The following is a 10,733-nucleotide window of genomic DNA, read 5'->3' as shown; positions in this document are numbered from 1 at the left end:
AGTTCATGTACACATTACTCTGAACTGGTATATAGCAAATTTGCTTCTGCTTTTAGGAGTATGAAATACAGATATCTTCTTTCAGTTCAAATTAGTAGCCAGAACACAAGTGATTTTTAAAAATGGTATATCTGTAAAGCCCCTTTTACAATCTTACAGTATCTAGGTATGTATTGCTTCTCAGCTCAACGAAAATAAATAATGCAAACAATATAAACAAATGACACAAGGTCTGCAGGGAGAGGTAAATAATACCATTTATTAGAGTAACAAAGATAACGTAAAAAAAAATAGTTTTCCATGTATACAATCACTTCTGCATTCTTTGATCCGCACAAACAGGTACACCCCTACTGAACTTCACTGTCATGTTTCAGAGTCAATATGCCTTAAGATGATTGAAAGGTGGCTACATTTTCACGGCTGTCCTTGTTTTACTCACAGATTGAGGAGGTCATATTTCCATTGGTCATGTACTTTGCCATTTATGAGCAAAGACCAAGATGTCTAAAGAATCTGAGACGTGCCCCGTCGTAATTCAGGTTCAGTACCGTCACAGCTCCCCATCCCCTAGAATGCTCTAAGCTGTCAACTTTAACAGAGTGAAATCTTCCATTCTACAAAATAGGATGGGGCCACCAGACAAACGCTCGCGTGGCAAACTAGTCCTGCCCATCTCTGGGCATGCCTAATACCTGTTGTGTTTAATATGCGCAGGAAGCAGAAGCGCACAGACCACAGAGACCAGAGAGAATGGGAATGCTCTGCACCCTGATCTGTGTTATCAGTCACACTACGCAGCTGGGTTTACTACTTCGGCTTACCCTGCTTTTAAAAGAAATAGCTTTACCCTTTCAAAAAACTCAAGAAGTCGATGTGATATAGTCCTTCAAGAGAAAACTGAAAGAGAACGTAGAAGATGTGCCACCCTCCCAGCCGGTCCCAGTGGCCCAGTGGCATACAAAATGACAATAAACCCATGTTCTCCATCTCAGTGAATGGCACGGTGACAAGGGATACAGCCACAAAATGCAAAGTTGGCTCTGTACGAGCTTCGTGCAAACCTCCACCACCAAGGAGCATTGCAGGGTGAGCTGAGAGCTAGCACAGGCAGTACGAGGCTGGGGAAGAAGACGACAGGAGGGAAAGAACGCAACGTTTGCAATTCCTCGGCCCTGTTGTGGACCTCCCAAAAAAGGGTATGCTTTGGGTTAAATCAGCTCTTAGGGACACACTCTAGCAGAGAGTGAAACAGCCAGCAGCACCTGAATGTGGGAGGCAAACCCCACAGTTTCTGCATCCCTGTGGAAAAGGCAGAAGACTGATGAATTTGGTCCCATGTCCTTTCTGAGGAAAGGTAACAAGTACCCCTACGGTACAGGTGCAAAATTCCTACAAAAGTACCAGAGCTGTATTCCTTCTTCAGCAGAGAAAAGGAGGAGTAGGCTCTACATGTCCACCCTCTCCCCGGATCACAGCAGTCGGCTGAAGCAGCGAGGAGAATGGGTTTTGTGCAAAGCCTGTTCCTTTGAGGCAGCAGAAGGGCAGAGCTCAGCTTTAGCACTGTTGGCCCCCACACAATTTACCATTTAGAAATTAATCCTTCTCCATCCAAGAGCACAAGGCCTGCTAAAGCTCTCATGTCCACTTCTCTGATTCTTCATTGTCCACACTGACAGAGAGAAGCTGAAGACCTAATCAGTGTGTAATTCAATCGCAGTCCAGGCTGTGTCCCAGCACAATGCTCCACTTGTAGTGCCACGGGTTAAGTCAGCCAGCTACTGTTATGCACCACAGCAGGTGTGAAGAAAGTCACTCGGTGTAACTGTATGTTACCACTCTGTCAAGGTCCGTTTCTGACGCTGCTTTCACTCACCACTTAATGATTGTTTTTCCTACTGGCAGCAAGCTAATATTCGGCTGTACAGTAAAGCAGCACTTTCAGTATTTTTGATCTTGAATTGGAATTCCCGCATAGCGTAACGTGGGCCTCAAACAAAGTAAATTCCTCTGTTCTCTAGATCCTCAAAACATGTACGGCTGCTAGAAAGCTCTTTATTTCTTTAACCTCAATCCACTCATTAGTAAATTATGACTTACTACAGCAAAAGTGCTTCACTCTATTGCTCCTCACCACATAGCACAGTAGATGTTGCCACAGACCTTTTAGTCCTGTATAAAATCTGCAAAGCCACTTGGTACCTAACTCCATTTGAACAAGTGACAGCCAGGCTCTTCACAAAATCTTACCCACGTATAGGTGGTTAAAAACCTCTGGAAACCTAGATTGAACTGCTGACGCAATTGCTGATACAGGTCTCAGGCACCTCTGAAGATTGCATTTGACTTTTTTTTTTTTAAACTTTTACTACATCAATAGGAATAGAAAATTGCATTTCCAGTTTTTCTGATTCATAACACAGTGTAAGGAAGCTGAGTTGATACAGATGTGCATAACGCACTTTTAATAGTCATAAGTGATGCTTCTTTCCCCATATAACAGTGACGTGACCAAAACCCGTGAGCAAAGAAATGGGAGCCAAGAACCGCTGATATCTAACGCATCTATTTCCTTAACAGCCTTGAGTATTTTATTCATGTAGGGTCTCTGATGTTGCGTCTCTAATTCTTTAACTGTAATACGGAAGTTATACAAATAGGAAGAATACCTAGCGGAAGGGCTACACTGGGATAGAAATCGTAACAGCCTGTAACGGAGGAGCAGTTCTAGTCCAAAAGAGCTAATAACTGAAGCTGGATAACCTGACTAACCTTGCAGGAAGACAAACCAAAATCGAAATAATTTGCCTGCCCCCACATATATTATCTTGGATCTATATATTTGTCTGTTTAGAGTTTTTCTGTGTAGCTCTACATGAGAATTACAGCTACCGATCTTCCCTAATCCTGTAAAGGGAAGAAATACTTCACTATGACATTTTTAAAACCCGGGAGTGCAGTGAGGGGATGAAGAAAGACCATCTAGCTTCTTACCACTTGCTACAGAAAATGCCAAAATATTCATTACTCAAAATATGAATCAGACCATCTGTACTTAAGACGTTTAACAAGTCTTGCTTAGTGCTGAAGCCAAGCTGCTCATTTCATCCATGCTTGTCTACTGTCATCACTGACGGCTGATTTCCAAACATGGCCAGACACTGGTTTACATGGCAGAAGTCATGAGACATTCTTGCATCCTGAATCAGGATTTAGCAATGCCGTGCCAAGCCTTAGAAGCATGCAGAGTATTTGCAACTGAGCACCTGCGGAAATCCCATTTCCTGACAAAGAGAGCCCTCCAATATTCATGTTTTTCTCCTGGGCTAAGGCCATGCTGCAATGAAACATGGCCTAAATAATCCTTTTACAGCTACACAGGGAAATGTCCTTGCTCAGCATTCACCCCTCCTAACTGGGGGTAAGTGGGAACTTGGTGGAGCAACAGCCAGAGATATACCGGGTGGAAAGCCTGGCTATTGGGATACGGCAGAAACTGCGCACAGGGCAGGAACACAAAACGGACATGCAGGTTATCAACTAGAGCAGCAGGAAGGACTCTGGTAACATTTGTGAAGACAGATCAAGGGACAGGATCCTAAAGAGTCACATTAAATTTGGCATGTGTTAATGCTGATGGTGACATAGGGAGGCATAGCAAAAAGAGGGACCAATCATGAGAAAAGGTAGAGAAAAGACAGCAAGGGAATCTCTGAGAGAGACAAAACCATATGGAAAAATGGTAAAAGCTACTGCCAAGGAAGGACTCCCTAGGGACACTCCTCAAGAGAGCAGGAGGAACACAGCACAGATGATAGGCAGAGCGCTAGAGCACACCCTCATGGAAAAGGAGGCCGGAGGAGGGCTGTAGCTGACACACAAGAAGCGGTGAGAGAGCGCAGGAGAGCACACAGGCCTCCCCTGGGACAATGGGAACAGCTCTGGGGGAACGAAGCAGAAGGCGAGATGCGAGGGACAACGATGGGGCTGGTTGTGAGGCCAGCAATGGGAGAAACATCTCTGAATGGGGTAGAGCGTAAGACCCCCTACTCTATGAGACACTCCCAGAGTACCCCCTGCTGTAGCTCTCGGTTGCCCTTATTCTACACCACCTTCTTCCCTTTGAACACGTTGATTCCTTTACTCCAAGCAATTTGCATCTTTGCCCCTTTGCTCTAACCCTGGGCAGCTGCCACCTCACCTTTGACATGGCCTTCCTGTGCCCCACTCTTCAAACTCCAGGTATTGTGCCCCAACCCTCCTCTGAATGCCCCCAACCTCGCTCGCCTCCTCCAGTTCTCTGCCACCGTCCCCTGCATCATAACCCCAGCTTCATAACCCCAGGCTCTCTCGGCTCGTCTTCCCCTTGCAGACTGTGGAAGTGTTATCGTGAAGCCCACGCTATCGGATCTAACAGAGAGTTAGCCTGTACGCTCTTCCGCACCTAATCTCACCTCTGCCAGGCAGCCCTCTTGAGCTTTACACTAACGGTTCCTAACACTGAACACTGCCAGTCCTCAAATTTTGTCATACACTATCATATACGCATGAATTATCTTCAGCTGACAAGATGGGTTTGGCAACTTGGAGATATTTTATCATGGCCCTGCTGGTCTCTAGTCATCCCTTAGCCTCATTTTGGGCACCATCACCTTTCACTGTGCTGTGCAGGCTCAGTGCATGTAGAATGACAGCCACTATTTCCCATTTCCACCAGGAGATGCCGGAGCGATTCTTCTCTGCTAAATGCTGGCTATACATATCTGAGCTGCATTGCACACTCCCTCTCTTTCTTCCCTTCTGCTGACCAGCTATGTATGACTACGGGTACTGTCAGGGGACCTACCCCTCCTGTTGGCCATGACAACATACACTCAAACAGCTGCTAGGGCTGGATGAAGCACCTGCTCTGGGCAACAGCAGCTGGAGTTCATTTTGGGTCCAAAGGGCCGGGGCCAAGCAGGCTGACCGCATGTGCATTAATCCAGTATCATCGCCACCTCCACCAACAACAGGTGCTCTTTGAAGAGGGAGGGGAAAACTATTTGGGGAGGAATCAGAGCTTTATAATGGACATTATGGGCCAGGTCCTCAGCTGGTACACAGTACATGCTCACTTAAAGCACATATTCTTGTCAAGTTATATGAGTAACGCTCATACACATTAATAAAAGATTTGGCCCACTCTTGGAGCTGCTTCTCTTTTATTTTTAATTTTCCTAAGGATTTTTCCCATCCTCTCTTTGCTCCGCACCAACCTTCCTTTAAAAAAGAAAGCAAGCTTGCCTGTCTCTCGCTTCAGAACAAACAGCTAAAAGTGACATGCTGCACATACCAGACTGCCATATCCTCCTCTACAAAGGCAACACGCTTTTACTGTTGCCTAACAAGATGTGTCCCTCAGTCCTGCTTGCCTCCCGGAGTACAGATCACAAGTGTACATTAATGGGAACAAGGGAGTTCTCCCTCTGCATCATGTCAGAAGCAAGCACAGTCAATGTCCCTTAAGAGAAGTTGTTCATCCTAGGCACTGTAAGAATTACCATGTACTAGCTCAGGTCAGTGGTCCACATAGCCCAATGCATTATTTCAATCTGTGGCCACTACCAAATGATCTGGGAAGAGTGCAAGAAACTGCCACTGGCCAACAGGCTTATGCCACAGGCATAAGCTCAGCTGGCTCCAAGGAAAACTTTCTTACCTCATTTAGCTAGAAGTTGGTTTATGACCCAAAGCACAGCAATCTCTTCTTTAAGTCCTTCCTAGTACACTAGTGATAAATGTTTGTATCAATAAAAGCCTCTAGAGTTTTTTCTTACTACAAGCTGCTCAGAGAACTGGTCCCAGCCTTCATGACTTTGAATTCCAAAAGCTGTTTTCCTGAGCTGTACATCTTTTTCTTTATGGCTTTATGACATTTAGATTAATTGAAGTCACTTCCCTCTTCCGTGCCTCTAGCATGTCTCTGCTAGGTTATACGTAGATTCAGAAAATTCCCTCTCCATTTTAGGGCAAATCCAGGCAGGGTCCGCATGGATGGGGCAGGGCCCTGCAGCCCCCTTCTGCGACACAGTCTGGGGTCACAGTGGGACATCCCACACCGCAGTGACAGCCCCTCTATCCCTACAGCGTCCCTCTCCCCATACTTCCCTGCAACGCCTGGCCAGTCCCAGTTGCTAGCTGGTGCTCTTGCCACCACTCTTCTCTTGAGCTGTTTTGCAGTGAGAAGGATATGGCAAAGGGAGGCAGTGGGATAGCGCGGGAAGGCTGTTTGGTGAAGTGCAGAGGAGGAGGAGGAAGAAGAGAGCAGAGAGGAGGAGCTTCACCCTCATGCTGGAAGAGTCAACCTAGCGCGAGGGCAGACCCACGACGAACGGCCAGGGGCCTTGCATTTTGCCAGCACTGCAAAATCTCAGTCTGAAGGGGACGGTCTGCAGGATCTGTTTCATGAGGGTTGTCATAGAGAATATTAACTACAGAAAGAGCTGTGGAAACCCTGCGGCAGGGGTGGAGGGATGGCTGGAGAGGACGGATGGCTGCAACAAGAGCCCTGACTGAGTGTCCCTTATGGCTCAGGGGAATTAAGCAGGCAGGACTCCTGGGCGCCGTTCCTAACTCTGCCCCTGCTTTCCTAAGGAATCACTGGGCAGAAGCCCCTGGAACCAAGGGTTAACACTTGCCTGAAGCAAAGGAGAGATGGATGAATTAGCAGCGCTGGTGACTGAAACAGCACAGGCAGAAAAAATACTATCCAAACCATAGTAACTATTGACTTCTCATCCACAAGTACACACAAGTACATGCAATACAAATTGTACTGTCCTGGCTTGCTCATTTCAATTAAGTCCTAGAGAATTTACCTTGACAAATACTGAGGTACAGGCTAGACAAAGCCATTCCCTTATCAATGAAGAGACATTTAGAGAACTGCACAGGAAGGTCCAGGGCTAGAAGGATATTCTCAGCTGCTGCAGTCTCACGGATTCCCTTTGAGGCTTTAAGCTGAGTTCCAAATTTGGAAAATATCAAAGCATGTGCAAACATATAAAGAAAGCAGTATTGTCCAGTTACACACCTGTTTTCTCCACATATATGCCAAAGGGAACGGCGTAGCAATCATCACTTTGCACACTTAATTATCCACATGAAGCAATATGAATACCTATGTGTTACGGCCCTTCAGAGCAAACGGGAGCTGTGAGGCAAGTCTTGAGCTGCCGCGGAGCCCCGGCTCGCAGTGCCTGAAGAGGCCACGCCTGAGGCACTGAAGTCGATTCCTATTCAACGTTTCCGCTGCAGCAGCATATGAAGATCAGACCCTACTATGAAAGCTATTAGACAATAATTTTTTTAAATGATACTATCCTAGCCTAGAAAAGTGTTCTTTTCACAACAGTATCCTCCCTAGTGCAATCCATGAAATAAATGCGTTGTTCAGATCTGGAACAGAATACAAAGGAGTAAAAAACACCCCTAGCATCTGACAGGCATATAGTTTGTCCAAAACCTCAGAATCCTCTCTACAGCTTGCAGTCACTGCACATTTCATGCAGACCAGCTGCACAGGATTTATTCGACTAGTTTTAGAGTACCAAAGCTAACTTTTTTTTTCTCTTTGCCCCAGGCAGGCGGTTGGTAGGCAGGATTTAAACCAGAGAACAAACTGTTCGGTGAAATTTGTAAATATTCAGCTCAGTCATTTCTAAATTATAGAAAAGACAGCAACTGTAGTTGCTACTACAAAAAAGTAAAACATTCTGCCACAGCGCTATGTCCTAAAGACCAAAATAAGTAACCTCCCAACACTATCAACTAATATTGCTGGCTGCCTTAAGTGACATGGGCCAAATCCGCTCTAAGTCTCACCTCATAATTCCAGTGAAATCAGGTGAATATGTCCAAAAATGGTCGTCGCATCAAGATGCTGAGATCAAAAATGTTTTGTTCAATACCTGCAGATTCACTCAGAAAACTTTGCCTGAGACCTACTGCCATAACCAAATTGCATTCTAACATCTATTATTGTAAGATTTTTATAATGTATTTAAAGCCATTAACATGGAAATAGCCAGAAAATGATAGAGAAAGGAATACCCTCCGGAATCACAGCACCTACAGTATAAAGGCTAATACGTAGATGGTGTACAAGAGGTGTTTTGAGCACAGAGCAGCAACAAAGGGCCATTTGGTGACCGGAGGTAGAAGATGGATTACTCACTGGAAGTTACCACAGCCTTTAAAGTATGTGACGCTTGAGTGGAATTATCCACATCTCTTTTTTTCTGATTCTTCTCTTCTGATTCCATATTAACACACAATTTGAAACAAACATTAGCAGATAAATATTCATTTTAAAGTTTCAAAGAAAGGACCTTTAGTGACTTTCTGCTCAAAACTCAGCTTAATTTTAACTTTGAGAGGGTTATTTTTCAAATGAAAACTGGGAAAAGGGTTCATGCATAATTTTTGGGTGAATGGAAAAGCTAAAACATTTTGAATAATTTATTTTTCACCTGCAAATATTTTGCACACTCACCACCGGGCCATCTGTGCTTTCAATTTCTTCTTTATCAAGCCAAGTAGCAAATGGTGCCAAATCAACCTTTTAACTCTGAGGAGAGTCTGTATGTCAGAAGCAGATGCTCCAGGTACCAGCAGGGACTCTATGAGCATTGACTATCATTAACATACAGTAGCAAGACAATAAATGGTTTATAAGCCTTTATCTCTTGACTCTAGTTGAGTTCCATCAGGCCCCAAAAAACTCAGAATATGTGCAGAGTGTATCTGCTCGTGTTGACCTTGAAGGGCTTTTTCAAGGGCCATGAGGAGCACAGAGTACACCTACCAAGGTTTATACTGCCTGGAAGTCACCAATGTCAGACTGCACAAAAAAAAAGGCATTGCCTTTCTTAGCACGTCACTTCTTATTTTCTCATTTGCCAGAAAATGGAGGGAGATTCTTATCCTCAGCTTTGGAAAGGAAAGTAAAACAGGAAGGCAAAGGATACAAGCTACGAGAGACTTCAGGCAGTTTGGGATTGCACAACCCCCTCATGCAACACATTGCCTTCATACAGTCCACAGAATCTCCTTAAACTTGCTCCAGTGCTGAGACTCAGCTTCAACCTGCAATAAGGGACTGGCCTTATAATGTGCCGTGGAAGGACTGCAAGGATGAGCCTGAAATTTGCTAGCTTAAACTTGTTTAAATTTAGCTTGAAATAACAATTGCAAATCTCAGAAGCAGACAAACCCTGCCAATTTCTTCTCCCTTGCTCCTAAAAGCAGCTTATTTAAAAACCAAATGTGTATTGTCGGCCAGTAACCACTTGAAATTAACAGTCCACTTGCAGCATAAGTGTTCTTATTAAGAGAAGAAACGGAGGCTGAAAGGTGAAGTACCATGCTGCTGACTACTTTGAACTGTGCTGTTGCATTGCTGCTCAGACTGACTGCCAGCCCTCTGCAGCCACCAGGCAGGCACACAGGCAGGGTGCACAGACCGCTCACAGGGCTCCAGCTCCTCTCGCAGCCTCTCTCCTCAATCCTAAACCGCTGGCTTCCTGAGGGCTGGCAGTGGCAGAGCTCTTAAAGACACAGATGATGAGAAAGGGCTAGGCAGCACATCTAACAACTTTGTAAATGCAAGGAGAAAAGACTGCAGGAGAACAACTCAGTGTAGGTGAATTGTCAGCATTTCATACTGCTATTGCAAAGAGCAGCATGTGCTTAAGCGAAAATGTGCTTAAGGTATGGCTCCTAGATTTGAGATGCAATAGATGGCTGATGGTATCAAACAAGACAAAAAACAGGTTGAAGGAGGACAATAGTCACAGCAAAGAGTCTGCCTATTCACTTAAGTTGAGATGCAGTTACCCTTTTTTATGTTTGACTGAGGAACACCCCCACAAACCTGCTGAGAGGACGTAGCTTTCTCAGTAGGGCTGCAGAAGGAAGAGCGGGAGGGACTTCTGAAAGGACTAGCCCCCGTCTGTAGTTGCGGCAGCAGCTGGAGAGAGAGAAGAGGGGACAGGGGTGTTTGGAGACGGGCAGGAGGAAGGGGGCAGGCACTAGGCAGGATGAGCCCTGGCCACCACATGTCACGCTACAGCTCTGTGCGCCAGCCACCCCAGCCACAGAGGCGACTCCTCTGCGCCACGCGGTGCTGGACCTCCCTGGGCCCCAGTCGGATCCTGCTGAGAACGAGCCAAGACTGCCATGTCTCCCCACCACACTACCCAAAGCCAACTCTCTGTCCTAGAAGAGTCCCATGGTAAAAGTCAGCAGTAATTACAGATAATCTAGTTTGAACACTACAGGGAGGAAAACAGTAAGAACTAGGAAATCCTTCTACTGGTTCTATGACACAAGATTAAAAATAAGCTTTATTTGCATTTCAGAAACTCTCAGGAGCTTGTCTTCTGCATCTGTGTTTTAGACAAAGCATAGACGTGCCAATGTGCTGTGGGCATATTCTGTTTGAAGTAAAGGACAGATTTCAATTGGTTAAGTTTCAAAGATTTCTATATATAAACACAATGGTTAGTATTATCCAGCATTTGGAAAGCTCCTTACGTAAGAACTTCATTGCAAAAGAAGACAGAGAAATCAGCTAACTTCTCCATTATCTGTACTATGCAGACTTGTGTCAAAGAAGTCTACAGAACTAAACTACCAGAGATACAAGTTACGTCAGCGGTGCAAACAATGTCGCACCTTTATCAGGCTAT

The sequence above is a fragment of the Struthio camelus genome, chromosome 5, assembly GCF_040807025.1.
Source record: "Struthio camelus isolate bStrCam1 chromosome 5, bStrCam1.hap1, whole genome shotgun sequence".
Taxonomy (NCBI): Eukaryota; Metazoa; Chordata; class Aves; order Struthioniformes; family Struthionidae; genus Struthio; species Struthio camelus.
This window is presented reverse-complemented; position numbering follows the sequence as displayed.